Here is a 6,362-nt window from a genome sequence, read left to right as displayed (position 1 = left end):
TATACTGTTCTCCCGTTCGGAAGATTTGTATTAATCTCGGCGTGATTTGCAGCAATTTGGTATAATTCACCTTTTTTTTCATTTTTCAAAACATAGAGTGTTTTCTCCCGTTCGGAAGATTTGTATTAATCTCGGCGTAATTTGCAGCAATTTGGTATAATTCACCTTTTTTTTCATTGTTCAAAACATAGACAGTCTGAGAGAGGGTGTCATTTATCACCTATTCCTATAATTTTGTACTTTCATTTATACTAGCCTCTAGGACTGATAGATAAAAATGGATTTATATTCCAGGTAGTGTTTGTGCCAATGAGCTCTCAAGGACATTTTTATACAGTAGCAAACAAAAATTCTAAGTCAGAAAGTCTTGTATATTCTCCTAAGCAGCTGCTGTCGACGTTTAGTCTCCCTCTAGATGTCCGTCTGGTATCAGGTCCACTACCAAACAAGCCACCAAATTTTACTGGTATGTTTGTTATAAATCAGTTGAACCGCATTTTAAGACCGGAATAAGGTAATGGGTTTGCCCTACAGCGCGTGCGAGACAACAGTAGAAAGGCCCCTATTGATTGTGACGGGCACCCCTGCTGCCATCTACAATTTAGTATAATGCTGACCCTACACCATATATGGGCATAGAGTCCCTAGGGAGAACACGTGGTTAATCAATTGTGAATGTTATGATCCAGAAATAGGAAAACAGGATCACGTGTTTCTAACAGATGATGTAATGATTGATTGATTGTCACGAAAGGGGAATTAATTTGTTGTTTCTAAGGGGAATTATTGATTCACGAAAGGGGAATTAATTTATTGTTTCCAAGGAGAATTGTCTCCAGGACGAAGTTTATTAATATCTTTGGAGTTCGACCAGATTTGTTTCCGGGGCAAAGTTTATAAATAACTGACAGGTGATGGCAAGGTTAATTGTAACTCCGGCGAATGTTTTGATCTTAGAGTTTAACGCGGGAAAAGGTTTCTTAGTAATTTCAAATGTGACAGTGTAGGGATGCCAAAAACAAAGGAAACACGATGAAATTACGTTTAGAGATTATTTGGGCAAAACCGTTTTAGACATTTTAGAGAATTATTTCGGCGAAACAGTTAGAGACATTTTAAAATATGATTTTAGAAGATGTTTTAGAAGAGGTTTTGAGTGTGGTCGTTATAATACACAAGTTCTATTTAAACAGGGCCGTGAGGTCCCCTACCCCAACCCCAAAGGGCCCCGATCCCCATACCCCCACCCAAAGGGCTCCGATCCCCCAACCCCAACCCCGAACGCACCCCCCCGCCCCCAAATGTTCCCCCAGGCACCCCAAAGGTCCCCCCGCCCCCCAAAGGGCCCCCCGCGCCCCAAAGGCCCCTGAGCCCTCATTTTTTAATACTTTTGTAAGGCTTTACTATATCTTTTCAGAACAATTTCCTTTCTTAATGTCCCTCCTAAACCTATTTTACAAGTTGAAGTACTTATCTTTTTCATCCACAACTATACTTTACAGCTTTTTGGTTACCTCAACACCAAGAAATACTTTTCAAAGACCATTTCAGAGCAAGTTACTTTTTTAATTTCCCTCCCAAATCCATTCTCCAACTTGAAGTGATTATCTTTTTCATTCAAAACAATACTTCACAGCTTTTCGCTTACCTCAACACCAAGAAATACTTTTCAAAGACCACTTCAGAGCAAGTTACTTTCTTATTAACCATCCTAAATCCATTTTCCAACATGAAGTACTTATCTTTTTTATCAACAAGTACACAATACATCCTTCTGGATGCCAAAACAACAAGAAAAAGTTTTCAAATACCATCTCAGAGCAAGTTACTTTCTTACTGTTCCTTCTAAACCTACTTTACTACTTTAAATACTTATCTTTTTAACCAACAACTATACTCTAAAGAATTTTTTGTAGATAAACACAAATAAATACTTTTAAAATTCCATTTAAGAGAAAGTTCATTTCTTAATTTCCCTCCTAAACCCATTTTCCAACATGAAGTACTTATCTTTTTCATTCGCAACTATACTTTACAGCTTTTTGGATACCTCAACACCAAGAAATACTTTTCAAAGACCATTTCGTATAAAATTACTTTCTTAATAACCCTCCTTCTCCAATTTTCCAACTTGAGTTACTTATCACTTTAACACAAAACTATTCTTTACAACTTTTTGGATGCCTCTACGCCAAGAAATACTTTTCAAAGACCATTTCAGAGCAAGTTAATAACTAAATGTCACTCATAACCAAATTTTCCAAAAAGAATTAAATTTTTTTTTCATCCACAACTATACTTTACAGATTTTTGGATAACTCAACACCAAGAAATAATTTTCAAAGACCAGTTAAGAGCAAGATACTTTCTTAATGTCCCTTCTAAACCCATTTTACAACTTGAAGTACTTATCTTTGACTCCCAAATATACCCTTAAGATATTTTTTTTTACTTCAACAAAAATATATCCTCTTAAATCACCCTTGCAGTGCTAGTTACTTTCTTAATGTCCCTCCTAAACCCATTTTCCAAGTTAATCACCTGATCTTGATCTTATTCCACTGTATTTTACATCTTTTTTGATACCTCTAAACCAATAAATAATTTTAAAGGAACATTTCAGAGCGAGTTATTTTCTTAATTTCCCACATACGCCAATTTTCCAACTTGAAGTACTTATCTCTTTCACCCATAACTATACTTTACAGCTGTTTGGTTACCTCAACATCAAGAAATACTTTTCAAAGACCATTTCAGAGTAAGTTACTTTCTTAATGTCCCTCCTAAACCCATTTTCCAACATGAAGTACTTATCTTTTTCACCCACAACTATACTTTATAGCTTCTTGGTTACCTCAACACGAAGAAATACTTTTCAAAGACCATTTCAGAGCAGGTTACTTTCTTAATGTCCCTCCTAAACCCATTTTCCAACTTGACGTACTTATCTTTTTCACCAACAACTATACTTTACAGCTTTTTGGATACCTCAACACCAAGAAATACTTTTCAAAGACCATGTCAGAGCAAGCTACTTTCTTAATGCCCCTCCTAAACCCATTTTCAACATGAAGTACTTATCTTTTTCATTCACAACTATACTTTACAGCTTTTTGGATACCTCAACACCAAGAAATACTTTTCAAAGACCATTTCAGAGCAAGTTACTTTCGTAATGTCCCTTCTAAACCCATTTCCCAACTTGAAGTACTTATCTTTTTCACCCACAACTATACTTTACAGATTTTTGGATACCTCAACACCAAGAAATACTTTTCAAATACAATTTCAGATCAATTTACTTTCTTAATGTTCATTAGAAAACCATTTTTCAAGATTTAGGAATTATATTTTTAACAAACCACTTTACTTTACAGCTTTTTGGATACCTCAGCACCAAGAAATACTTTTCAAAGACCATTCCAGAGCAAGTTACTCTCTTAATAATCCACCTAAACCCATTTTCAAACTTGAAGAAAATATATTTTTAACAAACAAATATACTTTACAGATTTTTGTTAAAAAAATCACCAAGATATACATTTCAAAGATTATATAAGATAAAGTTCATTTCTTTATATCCCTCCTAAACCCTTTTTTCAACTTGAAGTACTTATCTTTTTCACCCACAACTATACTTTACAGCTTTTTGGATACCTCAACACCAAAAAATACTCTTCAAAGACCATTTCAGAGCAAGTTACTTTCTTAATGTGCCTTCTAAACCTATTTTTCAACTTGAAGAACTTATGTAGCTGCCTTCTCTGCGTTAACTGGTCTTCTGAAGGAGCCAACCATAATTTATCAGCCTACTTATTTTATTTTATATTTTTACCAACAATCGACGAATGGATGGACAATAAGTGCTAAAAGAAACATGTGAAAATAAAAAAATGCATATTGATGAATACGAAACAGGTTTTTTTGTAGACACTACATCAGGCTATTTTGATTTTCGGGCTACAAAAAAATGAAAAAAGAAAAAAAATGCTTTTTTTTATTCTGTATCAGTGAGGTAGGTGTGGAGGAAAGAGGAAGTTCTTCACCCCCCCCTCCTATGATATACAAGCTTTTGTAAAGATTATACCAATTTATCGTATGTTTCTTATAAAAATACCCTGTTTCTGCACACTTTAAAATTTAACAATTCCTTTAGCTTGGTATCACCCCGGTGTTTCTAATTAACATCCGCCGTTGCTAATTCAAATCTAAGAATCTCTATGTTAGCTTGCTAGTTCTGACACCTATGAAAACCATGTAAATAAGATAGATGGTAGGGTAGACTATATCCTCAGAAATGGGAACTTCCTGGGAGGGTTTAAAGAGGGGGCTTCGAATAAATTTGTACGGAGGAGGTGCGTAGCTGTGCTGGCCTTAGGGGCCTTGGTGCTGCGCTGAGTTGTTAGTAGTAGTAGTAGTAGTAGTAGTAGTAGTAGTAGTAGTAGTAGTAGTTGCAGTATATAAAACAATAAGCTTGACGAAAAGTGTGGTTTGATTCTACTTTCCAGGCTACAATGAAAAGAAAGAGGTTAAAATGGCTAGGTCATGGGTGAAGGATGAGCGATGACATATTTCAAAGATTTTTCTTTTTGGCAGTCCATCTCTGCCTATCTTCAGATAAACAGGTTCACAAATGGAACAGGTCCTCTTTGAGCGGGAAGATACCAAAGGAAGAATTTAAGAGAAATTTGTGCTTCATAGGAGGAGGTAAAGACTGAAGCTTTGAACAGATTGGGAACAAGGACGAGCATCTGTGTCTGTGTTGGCCTCAGGCAGCTTGATTCTGCAGTGAGTTCTTAGTAATATTAGTTGCATTTTTTTTTTCATTTAAGATCTGTACTTTTAGTTACCAAATATTCAATTACACAGGAAGAGCCTTACATACACCAAGGAACGTGTGGAGAAATACAGGTTACTCCCTGAAACTCAAACTCTTCAGTAGTAACGTCCCCTCTGTACTAGTGTGCGGATGTGAATCTTAGGCATTGACTGAGCAGCTGAGAAAAGCAGAAAACAAATCCAGGGACTTATGAGTTGTCTTAGACAGACCCCTGACATTCACTGAACTGATAAGACCACCACCTGTACGTAAGATGAAAGAAAATCTACTTGTAGCCGATAAAAGCAAAAATATTCGATCGCATTCGATGGTACTCGAAGTATATGGTATGTATGGATGAGGGACATATTTCCCCCATCCTCTGGAATAAGAAGACATGGAAAACTAAAAATAACACTCATGTGAAGCCCCGAGAAAGATGATATCCTGTAGAGTTCGTCCCTGGAGGATCTTTGGTCTACAACACTCAAGAAGGGGTTGTGGCGAGACACTGTTGTTGCCTTACCACCAGCCAAAAAGGAACACTGACCTGCGTTCAGACAATGAAAAATGGAGACATTGAGATAAAATAAATCCACTCTACCATTTGATTGCACCATCTTTCCAGCTGTACTATCCATAAAAGAGGTAACATACTTTCTTAACATAAAGATAATTTTTGTTTTATACATCCTACATACCTCGCTCAGAAACGACCTAAAAAATGAGAGCGGATCTAAAATAGCTACCAAAGTTATGTCCAGTATCCAGTTTTTAGTTTCTTAAGACACTTTTTTTGTTTTTAGTTTTTACCCAATAGCCTCAATTATGAATAGAATCAAATGAGAATTACCGCAGGTCATTTAACTTCATAGAAGTTTTACAAAATTTGTCATTTGTAACTACTTGGATTCTGCTCAGAAATAATCTGTAAGGCCAAATTCAGTCTCAACCTCGAGTTCGATGCACTTATATATGAAGGAACTTGGCTTGTTGTACGATTTTTTGAAGAGGTATTTGTCTCCATTTTCAAAATTTAAATTAAAACTGAGGCCGACTTTCACTTATTGCACTTAACAATCATAGGCATACCACGGAACAATCATAGGCATACCACGGAATTCTTAGATTTTAAGGGACTCTGAATTTTCTTCTTGGTATTTCGTTTTAATGCTGCTTTTGTGATCACTGCTGTCGATTTTGCTGCTGCTATTTAGAGCAAATTTTACATTTTATTCTACTATTTTTTCTGTTTATTTTAGATGCAACCTATGCAACCTACTGCAAAATACTTGATAATTTCTTGAAAAAAATAATAGACAGAATTATTTAGATTTAAATGCATTTTTAACCGATTTATGTCAGATATTTGAGACTAATGTAATGGCTAGTTTAATAAAATATTTAAATAAGTTATCAAGGAATAATTTAATAAAAGTATTCTGGATTGCAAAAAATAATATGGTATCCGCACTGCGAAATTTCTTAAGAGCCGAACGATCTGGGTCATAGGGTCTCCACTTAAAATCCACCTCCGAAATGC

This window comes from Artemia sp. Qi Xiang Cuo, chromosome 21 (genome assembly GCF_049724085.1).
Source record: "Artemia sp. Qi Xiang Cuo chromosome 21, ASM4972408v1, whole genome shotgun sequence".
In the NCBI taxonomy this organism is placed as follows: Eukaryota; Metazoa; Arthropoda; class Branchiopoda; order Anostraca; family Artemiidae; genus Artemia; species Artemia sp. Qi Xiang Cuo.
Note: the sequence above shows the minus strand (reverse complement) of the source record.